Raw genomic sequence first — 15,199 nt, 5'->3', positions numbered from 1 at the left:
TAAAATTAAAAGGCACCTTGCAACTGAAAGGGAAAGACTGCCAAGCACTCTGTTAGTACCTGAAAAGCATTATTTTGTGTAACTCTTATAATATCTCTAAGAGACAATTATCAGTGTTTTCAAATTTTAAAAAATCTGGCTCAAAATGATTCTATAATTTACTCACATCATATAGTTGTTCAGCGCTTTGACCACCCAAACCTTTGAGAGTTCCATAATACTACACATTCATAAAAATGCCAGTAGTTCTGAATTTACTTTCAAATTTCGAATTCTGAAACCATGACTAATAATAATGATATGGGAAGCAAATTATAGTCAAACTCAATTTTGAGATTCTTTATTCCTTTACACAGTGGTAACACTGGATAATACATAATACTGAGTTCCTATTATGCTAATTTTAACTTTAACTTCTCTGTTCTCAAGCAGAATATTAATTCCATGAACACAGGGGCTTCGTAATACAACACAGCCAGGTTAGACTCAGCTAGAAGATTCAAGGGTGGGGTGGGGTGTTAGTAATATGTTGTGAAAGGGGAGAGGATTTACCTTCTCTTCAGGAAAGTCATAGAGCTGTCATGAGAGATTAAAAAAACAAAACAAAAACATAAACCCCGAATCTGTATATTAATGAACCATGCATATTAAGTAAGTTAATTTCAGTATTCTTGTTTCCTGAGAAATTTATTTTAAGTGCAATAGTGGCTGACATGACTCACTAAGTAATATCTGGTTACACCAAACTTGAGACCCTCTCCAACCACAGAATGGAAAAAGACTGCATAATGTATCTACTGATACATGGTCTGTGATATAAATCAAGGAATGTAGGGAATAGTTGAAAAAGTAATCATTGCTCTTTTGAGTTATAAAAATATATATATAGTCTTGGATCTTTACTGGATTGGTTGTCACATAAATTCAGATCTTGGTAAATATGTTATATTTCCAGGAGATGGTTTTACCATTTTAATAAAATGCATAAAAACTATAACCTGTAATATACATGAACTGGTCCTTAATTAAATTATTATACAGTCATTATTTGTCTCAAGAATAAAGTCCAAAAGAAGATGCATTAAGAATCGCAATGTGCATTCTATGCCAATAAAAGTAAAAGAGTAATCCTTGTTATCATTAATACAGTAGCTAATAACTATGATTATGTACAATGTACCAGACACAAGACTAAAAATATCTATGTGTGTGTGTCTGTCTGTATCATATAAACCTCATGTCACCTTATGAGATCAGTGCTGTTCCCATTTTAAAGCTGAGGGAACTGAAGCTAAGAATATTTAAATAATTTGTTCAAGTTACATAGCTAGTAAACAGTGGGGATAATTTTAAACCCACAACTGATTTCTGTTAAAAAATGTCTAGTATTCCATCCTTTGCATAGCAAATGGTGCCCTTTCACAATTATTGTTCTTAGCGATAATTATAGCTCAGAAAAGAGAGTTTGAAAAACATACATACATGTGTACTCACATTACGCAGGGATGGGTATATTTCTGCATTTTTCTATTTTGTTTATTGCCTATATAAGACACTCTGTACTTATTTTAAGGTATGGAAAGTAGCTCTGCTATACAATAATTATTCTACTAGTAGTATAAATAAGAAATGTTGTTCAGTGAATTGGTATAAATAAGTCAGAGATGTGAAAGCAGTAACATTCTTCACAAACTGCTAAATGTAACATTAATAGCAGAATGTTCACTATTTACAAGGAGGAATATACTGATTCACTATTTAGCTCACCTCAGCAAACATTTATTGAGCACTTGCAGTGTCTTAGGCCCTGTGGAGGTACTCAAAGCTCAGTGGAATTATCTAGGAGGAGGTCAGAAATATTCATAAATTACTTTGCATACTTGGGAAAAGTAAAATAGAGGACTGAAGGAGCACTGGCTCCAGTTGAGTTTACTGGATGAGGCACAGCAAGGTGATGATTTGTAGGCTGATCTTGAAGGATTTCGAGAGTTGACAAAGACCATTTCAGGCAGAGGGCAAAGTCCACGCAAAGATGCAGAAGTGAGTTAAAAACAAGATGTTTATGGAACAATAAATAATTTAGTTTCCTTCTTTTATATGCAAGTCTGAGAGACACGATAAAGCTAAAAGAATCAGATGAGCGAACATTGGGGCTATCCTCAATATCAGAGTTTGACGGTTCTGCATATTCTTCTATACAATGGGAACACAGAAAACCCTTGCCCCGTGGGAAAGTTCGGTAATCAAGTTAACGTTTCACCAAGTTAAATCCAGATGTTATGTGGAGAGCAAATTGAAGAGAAATTGAGTATAAGATTAGGCAGGAGGTATTGAAAGTATCTTTTTTATTCACATGATCCACACATCTATCCATTTTCCCATTTGCACATGAGGAGATGCTTAAAGAGTTTATGTGAATACTTTTAAAAGCCACATGCTTGCATAACTAAGCAGTAGCACGTGTCAAATATTTAACAAAAAATGTATTATTGAGAACATTTTATCAGTTAAAACATTACAAAATTTATTATTTGCTAAATGTGGAACATGACCATTGTTGGGTTGGTGTGGAAAAATAGTAAAAATCTACTCAATAAAAATCAGTGTCCTACAAGGAAACACCATGAGAGACTTTGTTGTAAAACCTTCCATGTATGTAGTACATACAGCAGAAAGGATGTGTGTTATCTAGAATTGACTGAATTTTATCAAGGGTCTTGACCTGATTATTGTAACTTTTGAGTTTCTAACATTAACAGCAATTTGCTAAGCACCATCCATGTGTCTCAGTTGCATTAGTTCGTTGAGAAAACAGAAGCATAAAACACTTCACTGGATAGTAGCAAAGAGAAATTGACCTGTGAAATCTCATCCTAAAGCTATTGGACTCAGTCAAAAAAAAAGCTTGGGCTAACTGATTCTTAAATGCACAAGAACGTGGGCATTTTCCTTTATATTGCAAAACCCTTCAGTCCACTTGTGTTACATTCTAGCCATCAAAGGAAATCTTGAGACTTTCAACCCAAGAGTCATCGAAATCAGGTAAGAAAATGCATCTGTTGTTCTATCACCAGCCAGTCTTATGTAACTCATGGTCATAGGAATAACTTTGTGACTGGGAAATCTTCCAAAATTTCAGACTCCTCTTTGCCATTTCTTACTATGAACATTTACGAATATTCCAAAACTAGAAAACATTGCTTCACTGGGACTAAACAACAGAATTTTGGGATCTGTAAATTGTCTGATAAGAACACTTAGGAATGGGATATTTAAATACAATATAGTTTCTCTATTTCAATTATGATAATCTTTATATCCAAGGTAAGAGTCTATATCCAAGGTAAGAGTTCTTGTGTTTTCCTTAAGAAAGAGTGACCTCTTCATTTTACTTACAAGATACCTATACCTGCATACTTCAGGAGGATGATAGGAATACAGCCAAAAATATAGGCTTTAGAGATGCAACTCCTTCATTTACGCGTGAGTTTGATGTCTCTGCTTCCTCGAGTATGTTTTACATTCATTTATTTTGTTCCTTTGAATAGGGCAAACTTTCCTGTTTCATTAAATGCTTTGTGATTGTTGTTGTTGTTGTTGTTAAAACTGGGTATTTGAATCTTATAATGTGGTAACTATAGAAATCAGATTCTTGCCCTTCCCCAGGTTTTGCTGTTTATTATTATTGTTGCTGCTGCTGTTGTTATAGGGTGTATTTGAGCCAGGAATCAGTCTCAAGTTGAAGGTGAAGATGCCAGGTCTTTCTTGAGCCTGTCTCTTTCCCTGGACATGTGTGGTGTCCTTCTAAATTCCTCTCTATATATAATTGTGGGGTTTTTTTTTTTGTTGTTGTTAGTTTATTTTGTTCATTAGATTCCACATGGCACTTGTCTTTCTCTGACTGGCTTATTTCACTTAGCATAATATCCGCCAGATCCATCCATGCTGTCCCAAAAGGTAAGATTTACTTATTTTAATCGCCAAAATGTTCCATGGCTCTTTTATTCACTCAGCTGTTGATGGGCACTTGCACTACTTCCAAATCTTGACTATTGTAAATAACACTGTAATGAGCATAGGAGTGAATATATCCTGTGGAATCAGTGTTCCAGGTTTCCTCAGCTATATTTCCAGAAGTGGAATCACTGGGTCATAAAGCAGTTCCATTTTAAAATTTTTGAGGAACCTCCATACTGCTTTCCACAGTGGCTGCACAAGTCTGCATTCCCAACAGCAGGGCACGAGGGTTCCCTTTCTCCACACCCTCGCCAGCACATGTTGTTTGTTGATTTATTGATGACAGCCGTCCTAACAGTTGTGAGGTGGTATCTCGTTGTGGTTTTAATTTGTATTTCTCTCATGATTACTGACCTTGAGCATCTTTTCCTATGTCTATTGACCATCTGTACGTCTTCTTTGGATAAGTGTCTATTCAGGTCCTTTGCCCATTTTGTTTGATTTTTTGTGTTGAGTTGTTAAAATAAAATTTGGATATTAACCCCTTATCAGATGTATCATTGACGAATATGTTCTCTGATTCAGTAGGTTGTCTTTTCATTCTGCGGATGGCTTTCTGTGCTGTGCAAAAACTTTTTAGTTTGATGTAGTGCCATTTGTTTTATCTTTTCCTTTGTTTCCCTTCCTGTGGAGATAAGTCAGAAAAAATATTGGTACAAGAGATGTTCAAGATTTTACTGCCTATGTTTTCTTCTAGGATTTTTATGGTTTTGAGTCTAACATTTAATCCATTTTGAGTTTATTCTTGTGTATGGTATAAGAAAGTGGTCTAATTTCATTTTTTTGCACATATCTGTCCAATTTTCCCAACACCATTTATTGAACAGGCTATCATTATCCCATTGTATATTCTTGCCTCCTTTGTCAAATATTTTTAAATGCTTCCCCCATGAAAAAGTGAAGTTGCATTCAATCTTGTGGACACTGCCACAGCCAGTGGGGGCTGAAACCATGTGACCAGGCTGCATGCTAGCATCTTAGCAATCAGAAGCAGCAATCCACAGTCAGAACACAGGCTCCTGACCTTTGGAAGACAAATCTTCATTGTTCACCCCGGCTTCAACAAGCCATGCCAGGAACATGGTTGTCATCCCCACAGTTGCCTGCCGTGGGGCTGACGGTGGAGCACAGGCAGACACCATTGTACTAACAGATGAAATGGACTGAAATTAACAGCAAATTACCAGCTAAGCTTTCCTATGGAAGCTCCAGTTGCTCAGATAAACTCCAGAGTTTCAAAACAGTCACTTCAGACTATTCCTGCCAGGACAACTGTTGTCCAGGTGGGGAGATGGGTTCTTGGTGCCGCCTCCCCCACCATCTTCACTAACGTCACTTTCTGTATAAGTGTTTTTAATGTATTTTACTGTCTTCTGGTTGTTGTTGTTTTAAATTGAATATTCTTGTGGAGGTATCTGGAGCCAGCCTACTCTTCATTCTTGTATTACTCTTTGGCCAGGTTTTGTCTATACCCAAAAGAATAATTATTAATTGTTAAAATTAATTTTATGAGGAGATGTTGCAGCGTTACTATTCATGGGGCGATTCTCCTCGTAAAGTAGCATTCCCATTCAGTTATTTAAGCTTCTTTAATCGCATGATTTTAAAAATAACTATATTTTCAAAATTTGTCCTGTTTGTTTATTTTTTTTGGTCTTCTTGGGGTACTCCAATCTTGCATATTGGCTATCCAATGCCTATTTTTGTATTGTTTTTCTCTCTAATCATTTTTATTTTGCTTTATATAATTCTATTTCCCTTTGTTTATCTCATATGAAATCTCTATCTCCCTTCCACACTTTCTGTGATGTGTATTTTTCCTTGACATCCTTATATTTCATTTTTATTTCTAAGAGAGTTTTTTCCCCCTTTTCTTTCCTATGTAAGTGTCATCAGCTCCTGATTCACTTTCTCTTAGTCAGGCCATCACATCCAGGATGTCTGGTCTTCTTTTCACTTAAATTCTTATATTTACTTTTGTGTTATCCTTTTAGAGCTGCAATTGACAATTTACATTTATTGTCACTGATGTATATTTTCCTTCTCTTTATAGTAACATTTTGGTAAGTACTCTATATACAAAGGAAAGTATAAATATATCCATATGTGTGAAAGGTGCTGTTATTTCGCACGTTTTCTCTTCTCGGGATTTCTTTTTCGATGCTCTGGTCACAGACTAATTACTTACTAGGAACTGCGGCTCCCCTTCCCTGGGAAACTCGCCTGGCCCCGGAGGCTTTCTGCCTCTTGCCTGGAGCTCTGCTGGCCCCATCAGAGCCTGTATCTCCCATTTCCCAAGATGCCCCCAGCAATTTCTAAAGGGCTGTTTTTGTCTCTGCTTTGGGCACATAACAAATTTTCACATATTTTCTTTTCTTTACCTGCTCTCTCCCTTCCCACAATTGCACCCAGTCTGTCAATAGCCCTATTTAGAGTTTTCTTTTTTCTTGTAACACCCTGGGTCTCTTCTATTTCTCCTTCCCCATTTGGCGACAAGATTCACTGGCTCCTCTATTCTTCAGAACAATTACTCTGTGTCCCAAATCAGCTTCCCTAGTCCTCTAGGTGTTCAAGAAATCTCAAATTTCTGTCGCTAACAGAACCCTCCATATTACAAGGCGCTCAATGACATTTGGCATTACGCTGGCACACAGTACCCTAGTTCTGGGCAGTTAATGAGGTTTTGAAATGGACATGCATTTCCCTCCATAGGAGGAAAGATTTTTGTAGATATTAAGCATTTTATATTTTCTCCATATCTTTGTATTTTTAATCACAAGGTGGTAAAACAAAAATATAATTAGAATAAAAAAATTGATAGATTTGATAACAAAGATTTTTTTTTTAATCTTTAAAATACTGCAAACAGACTTCAAGAAACAGATCTACATAGGTACCTAAATACAGGGCTTTTTTAAAAGCAGACGACTTTTAACTAAACATTAGTTACAGTATAAAAAATTAAAAAGCAACCTGAAAATTCTGGAAGACTATTTCATGACATAGGGAAGAGCTTATGATACACTGTAACAAAAACACAAAAACAGTACTCTCATAATTTTATTAAATGTACACATATCTCCAGTTATGCATCAAAATTTTAATAGGGAAAATGAGCTGGGAATACACATGCTTTTTATTTTTCTTTATACTTTACTTTCTAAAAATTTTATAATAGAAATCTATTACTCTTAAAAATGCAAAAATAATATTAAGTTAAAAAAACTAAAATATAGCAACTAATTTTTTAAAATACTGTCCTTATATGCACTACTAAAAAATGACTGATATTGTGGGTAGAGTAAGAATACAAAGGCTATTTGGAGTCACTCTTTAACCTATTATTTAAAAGCATAAAAGGCTAGAGAAGAAACACTAATTTTCATATCCTGTGTATGTCTCATGCATAGTGAACATACATGTAGAAATATTTATAGAGATATGGAAATCATTATAGAGCATGCCTTTCTTTTATACCTGAGGCAGATACATGTTTCTCTTCCCGTTCTTGATACATTTGTATTTCCTTTCATTTATGTAATATCTTAGGATAGAACTAAATTGGGAGTTAGTTATTGCCCAAAGTCATATGCACCCATAGGTGTTGTAAAGAGAGACAGAGCAGGCATCCAATTGCAGATGCAAAGCAAAGCTACATAAAAGAGCAAAGCATCCGATTATGGTGTTCTCTGCAAAAGACTGAAGAGTAGATTCCGCCTGAACAAAGGCAACCTAAAGATGGTATAGAAAGAGCAATCTCATGAGTTCCACTGACTGCATTTTAAGGCTTTAAAGGGGAAGGTTACACAAGAACTTAACCAATTTAAGTTTAGAATCAAATAAAATGAGGGCGGTGTGTTACATTTTCTAAAGGGCTTGATGAACACTATTTTTCTCTTTATTTATGTGAAAGAAAATTTTAAACTCCAAACAGCACTTTCAGCATCTCTACAGGAGACTACTACACTTAGGAGCAGTGTTAAAGATGCTCATTGTAAAAACAAATTATAATCAATGCGAAAAGCTCAATAGAGTAAAAAATAAATAGGCGAAAAATATTTTAAAAATATTTTTAGATGATTTTTTTTAAGGAATCAGATTTCAGTAGAAATTTCTCAGTATGGACACTAAGCAAGCTTTTAATGGTCGTTGTGATAGGCAACAGTGATCCTAACTAAACAGGCTATGAAGATAAACCCCTCATCCCATAAAAAGTGCAAATTTCCTTGCACTATAACTATGACAGTGATTTTCAAGCTTTTTCATTTTGTGGCACATATAAACTAATTACTAAAATTCTGCAGCACACACACAATATATGTTTTGTTGATCTGACAAAAAAGTAGGTACAATTTTGATTGATTTACAAAAATAGTAATAATAATAATAGTAATTACCTACCCTTTTTGATCCAAAGGTGCTTTTTAAAAAACCAGGTGCCTACACTTGTACATAAAGATTTCTGGTACCAAGAATTAACCAATCAGACGCAACCTTACCATGTGACATGACCAATAAGATACAATTATTTATGGTTCGAGACAGAGCATTCACACTGGAGGGCTATTGTTGTGATGGCTCTTGTCATTTTTTCATTTGACAATCTAAGGGGAAAGAGGTCAGTACCCCTGACTAAACAGTAAGCTACTGCATGTTTTAAAAATTCTTGCAACACACCGGTTGAAAATCTCTGACTTATGATATACGGTACAGGCCGGCTTCCATGTACAGAGGTCAGTAGATTGAATATGAATGTAATTGCGATTATTAAGGAATGTAACGGCCGTTCCAAAGGAATATATTTCAAACAATACTATGGATGTTGCCTGTAGTGTATTCAGGTCAATTTCCTGCTGGTTTCTAGTTTCAGGACAATTTCCTAGAGGCTTCACATTTTTAGCACTTTCCAGACACCATTTCTTTAGGCAAGAAGAGAAATGGAAGGGGAAAATGGTACTTATTACAAGAGCAATCACAAATGCTCAGCTGCAATTGAAAGACCTAGCATGAAACGCGACTCTGTGATTGCATCAAAGTACAGTAAGATTTATGTGTTGTTGAGGCTTTTGGTTAAGTACTGGATGCAATAGCATGACATATTTTACTGTCTTATAAATTACATGATTTACCACGTGAGCTTTCTGTCAGCACAATACTCATTTATTGACTACAATGTCAGAAATGTCACATGAGGCAAAATGTCATCCACAATGAATAATGATTACATTTTTCTAAACTGTTACAAACATTAGCTTTTGGTTGAATAGTGATACTGCTGCTTCTCATAGCAGTTTCTGTCTTCACTTTCTAAATAGATAAATAAGGCCAATTTCATTTTTTCCCCTCTCTGCTGCAGCAGCTAAAATAATTGCTTTTTCACTCTTTCTACTTCTCAGGTGTTAACAAGAGGTTTCTATCTACTTTTAATGCATGTGGATTAGATTACTTTATACCCCTCATATATTGTAAGTGTTACTTACCAGCCAGAGAAGCTGGTGTGCTGGCCTCTTATCTTTATTACACTGAGAAAAGGCAGCATTTCATTAAAAAGGGGACACTGGGCTAATGAACAGGCAATCAGGGTTTTCCAGCCACTATTCCCAGTAACACTCTGCGCGTCCCTGACAAATGTCTGACTTTCCTCATACCTCATTTTTCTGTTCTGTGAAGTGAGTGCATTTAATAAACCAGCTCTAAGGCCCCCAACTGTCCTAAAATCTTTGATTCTAATTCAAATTTATTTGATTCTACTGCTTATCAATGGAGCAGATGAGGGAATATTAGGTTTTTGACTTTAGCTTGTCCTACAAGAATATTTTTATTGTCCAAAGTAAGTTTTCCTTTATGAGCAAAATCAAAGCCCTGATACATCCCTCTAGCCTTTCTGATCTCAGCTCCTAATCCACAAAGCAACAACAGCCACACAACCTAAGTATTTACCCAGCGTCACATCCTCGAACCAAGCGACTTATTCCCAAACTTGGCTATATATCAGTATCATCTAGAGGGCACTTAAAATAAGTTGATGTTAACCCAAGATGCAATGTCCAAGCCAACTTCCAGGCCTTGCCCTTACAGTTCTCTACCTGGGAAAGCCACATGACTTCGTTACTTCCTTCAGGTTTGATCACGTATCACCTTCTCAATGAGGCCTCCCGTTACTACAGTTTTTATTTTTTTATTACTTATTTATTTATTTTAAATTTATCTTTATTGTTGAAAGTATTACAGATGTCCCTTTTCCCCCCATTGGCCTCTTCTACCCTGCACCCACCCCGCCCAGGCCTTCACCACACTATTGTCAGTGTCCCTGGGTTATGCATATACATTCTTTGGTTAATCTCTCCCCACCGACCCGCCCAACTCTGCCCTGCCTCTGAAATTCATCAGTGTGTTCCATGCTTCTATGTCACTGGATCTATTGTGTTCATCAATTTATTTTGTTCTTTAGATTCCACTTATGAGTGAGATCACATGATCCTGAAACACCAATCAGAGAGAATATATGCACCCCTATGTCCACAGCAGCACAATTTGCAATAGCTAAGATCTGGAAACAGCCCAAGTGCCCATTGGTAGGTGAGTGGATGAAAAAGCTGTGGGACATTCACACCGTGGAATACTACGCAGCTGTGAAGAAGAAGGATCTCGTACCCTTTGGGACAGCATGGAGGGACCTGGAGACTATTATGCTAAGCGAAATAAGCCAGGCAGAGAAAGACAAACATCACATGAGCTCACTAGTTTTTAAAATTGACCTTCTACATGCACATCACCCCCCATCGCAATGTCTTGCTTTATATTTCTCTGTAGTACAGTGGTCCCTCGGTTTTTGAATGTGATCCATTCCGGGAGACCTTCTGAGTTGTGAAACCCTGGAAAACCGAGGGATCCACAGCTGACAGCTGGGCCTCAGGATCCTGCCCTCAGCGGGAGCCGCGGGGTGTGTTCCACTCCCGAGGAGGGTTCGAGAACTGAAGCACTTCCTTCTGGGTTTACGGCCTTCGTAAACGGAGTTCATCAACGGGGACGTTCGAAAACCGAGGCACCACTGTATTTATCACAATGCAGCCTACCAAGTATTTTCTTTTTGCCTGTGTCCAGCTATAGTAGATGATGTCGGAGCCTTGCCCATACGTCCTCAGCGTCACCCGCTCCCGCCATGCCTACAGAATCCTACCGCAGGCACCTGCAGCTAATGCCCCAAGGTTTCCTTTCAGCCCCATGGGGCCAGCAGTACTGGAGAATAAGTACCCCAGCAACTTTGGGTGGGATGACACTGAATCATAATCTATACTGTCTTCTAGAGTTCCAACATGGAACTGAGCCTCAGCTTCCCTCAGACACCCACACCAGGCTTCCTTACAATCCCCCCTCACCCCCCAATTCTCCTACAGAAGCCTCCTGAGATTATCTCCCAAATAACCTACTTTACCCAAGTCATTGTCTCTGGGTCTGCCTTCTGGGGAAAGCCAACCCAGGATACATCCAAAGAGCCCCTGCTCCTTTCAAGGAGGAGGGTTTTTTGGTCTGTTTTATTTTACTGCTCTATCTGCAATGACTGGAAAAGAGCTTGGCTCATAGTAGAGACTATATAGATATTTTTTAGATCAATGAACCCCTGTTATAAAACACCCCTTGACTCTACTTTGAGCACAGTCAAGGCATGATTTTGTATTCACCTAATTTACATATAATCTTCTCATACTAAAAACATTTCCTATCTTGTTTCAACTACCTGGTATGTTAAATTTTTAAAATGTTGAAATTATGCAGAATCAATAGATTGGGGGAAAAAGAGAAATGTATTTAAAAAAATACACAGATTACTTACTAAAGGGATTTCCAAACTTGACTGCAGATTAGAGTCACCTAATTTTAGTTTACAAATTTCTGATTTCTAGACTTCATGCTCCCTGAGTCTGGATTTAGTTGATCTGGAGTAGGGCCCATTAATATATTTTAAATGTTCTCTTAATTATCCTAAGGCACAACCAAGTTTGGTAAGCACTTGCTTACCTAGAGGATGCAACATAATCAAGTATTTACACAGTATGCTACTTCAGAAGAGAAATATAAGCTCCTTAAATATTTCCAATTGTACTTAAGCAAGAACCAATAGCATCACTTTTTAAAATGCTCTGGAAGTAACTTTTTCATCATATGAAGTATTCATTATATTTCTACCAAGCTCCAGTCACCTTTACTCTGGAAGAGGGAGGAGAAAGAGGAAATAATAAATATATGTATGAAAGGAAACTGTTAGCGTGCATATAATTTAACATGCAGCTTGATCGTCCATACAAATACAAAAAAGGCCACCACTAGACATTTTTGGAGGAATCCTAGAGCTGGGATTATAGAGTCCAGAGTTTCTAGTATATACCTGCCAAATATAAAGAAAAAAATCAAGTATACATTTTATATATCACAAACGAATCACACAATCGTTGCACATTTTAACACTATTAATTGCTATCGTAGGGTTAATGTACTTGCATCTTGCTGGTCTGAATAAGAAAATAAAAACAGGAAAAAAACTTAATTTTTTCATGGTATTTTCAGTGTATTATCTGCATTCTAAAACAAAGGGAAGTAGATTAGAGAATCATCTGTCATTGGTAGCAAATTAATGCTCTTACAGGAGCCACATAGTCCTTACTCCTTTCCAGTCACCCCCTGTCACATTAAAAACAAATCTGATCCAAGTAAAAGCAATGCCCAGCCAGCACAGTAGTGACCCTTGGGGAAAGCTATGTTTTCAATCCTAATTATAAAAAAATCATCAATAAACTGATCTGGCTAGTTTCTCTAATGAGGTACACAGGTCATTCTTTAGTATCAAAGGGCAGTTGTTTTCTAGCAGAAAATATATTTCAGGTCTTCTGAAGAGTATGTTTCTTACTCAATAGAGTTTCAACTGTACAAAAAGATATAAGATTACACTAGTTAAAGGAGGAAACTTCTGAGATATATATGTGTGTGTATGTGTATATATATATATATATATATATATATATATATATATATATGTAGCTGGGCAAAGTAGGCTTATAGTTGCTTGTTTGGAAAATAATACAATAATTAACAAATAATTACACAAGAATAAACTCATATACTCACAACTGTAAACCTGCAGGGTGGGGCATGGTGAAAAAATATGCCACACAATTTCTTACTGCTCTTAATGTGACCCTTTCTTGATTGGGTGCTTCCTTGGCTGCTGCAGATCCCTGACTGATTTCTAGACCTTCTACAAAGTTATATTAGCCAGTCTACAGTTATTTATTTGATGTTTTCATGGGAGAAGGACAGCCTGGGCTTCTTAATCTTCTATCTTACTCCAAATTCTCCCATTAGTGGTTTAATATTTGCATCCACAATGTCCAGGACCATAAGAGAACAAATAATAAATAATTGTCAGATAGGAAGGTAAAGAATTTAGGGTGTGTAGTATCAAAACTAATCCATTAAGTCTTTGTTTCCCAGTAGACTCATATTGCCCAAGTTCTATAATAAAGTCTTGTTTAATACCAGTTACTGTGATTTTTACCAAGAATGTAATTCAAATGATGATAAATGATTGCTAATGATGACATTGTCCATAAAGTTTCCAAAGTCTGGCATAGTCAGACGAGAGATTTATTTTCTTTTGAAATTTTAATAGATACAGTCTTGGTCACCTAACAGAAAATTCAGGTTTTGTGGCCAAATGGAGAGATATGTATGTAGGTATTTTTAGCCCTTGCCCTAATTATACTAATATAGGTAGCTACCTATTTCACTGTGGACCAATCTATTCTTGGAAACTGGAGAGAGCTAGATACAGAGATTTATTCAGAGTATACATGGAAATGAAAGGCTCAGGACATGTAAGGATGCTTTATTGTGTCCCTGTTCTCCCAGAATCAGGGAACATGCTGCCTTACGTGTCATCAGTGATGCACTTTACTGTCTACAGCAGAAAGCTGTGGTTACTAATGGCAGATGTCCATTACTTGTGTGACTAACTTGATAAAATCATTCCGAAAATGGGCAGATATAGCTTTGCATTGAAAGGGTGTTGTTCAGGGACCACTACTACTTGCAAGAGTTACAATCTTCATATTCCTCCACAAAGCTCACAATGCAATGGTGATTTTTATTTTGGTTGAGTGGAGCCAACAGAAGCAATTAGAAAACTAATTGGATCAGTGCAAATAGTCAACACTGTAAAATTCACCCAAAGAGAAAAAGAAAAATAGAATCCCTATCTACATTATGAATTGACAATGATGAGTTATATATATATAATGAGTAAGGGTGATATTCAAATTGTTTAACAATCAGTCTGCTAGGCATATAGGCATATAGGCATATAGCAATTAGAATGGACACTATCATTGCATTGGAGAGGGGTTATGGAGAATCCCTGCTGACTAATTGCTACTCCTTCGGGAATGTTAAGGAGAAAGCAGGCACACATAAGTGACTTGGGGACAGTCACATGTAAACATTTTAATATTTCATAAACAAGCATACCAAACTGGGTATTGATTCAATGTGTAGACTTGTATTACACACCATTCCTGTTGACACTATAGCAAATATGGCAAAAAAAATCCCAGATATCAATATAGAGTATTAGACTGCATATTTTGTAACAGTTTGCTAAGCTGGCAAATAGGGCTTATGATCTTAATGTTAGAGAAACTGAGACTCAGCGAGGTGAAAGTTTGCTCGAGGTAAAATGTTTAAATACTTTGTATTGTCATGCTTGGCCACAGTTATAGGGAGCAGCCTTCCCATAGATGCATTATGAGAAAGTCTGTTAACCTATTCCTTGGTTAACCTGGCCAAACCTCAGAGGTGACTTAATTTAGTAAAATTATCATGACTAGAAATCAGGAAATCTGAGCTCTCTGCACTCCAGCCTTCACCTATGTCATACGCAATATCTGCCTTTACCATGATTAAGTCTTTTAACTTCTTTGACACTCAGCTTCAGCGTTTACCAGGGTGAATGTATTAGATATTGTCACATTGGGTTCCTTACTATTTGGGGAGGAATTCCAAGACAGGCAAAGCTTTATCTCCTACAGAAGTCAACTGAGGAGAATAACACTTTTCCCCAATGTCTGGACATAAAAACACAAGGCCACCTGGATGTCCCCTCCAAGATTTTAAAACTTGAGAACTTGAC

Source organism: Miniopterus natalensis, chromosome 11, assembly GCF_054644295.1.
Source record: "Miniopterus natalensis isolate mMinNat1 chromosome 11, mMinNat1.hap1, whole genome shotgun sequence".
NCBI classification, from domain to species: Eukaryota; Metazoa; Chordata; class Mammalia; order Chiroptera; family Miniopteridae; genus Miniopterus; species Miniopterus natalensis.
Note: the sequence above shows the minus strand (reverse complement) of the source record.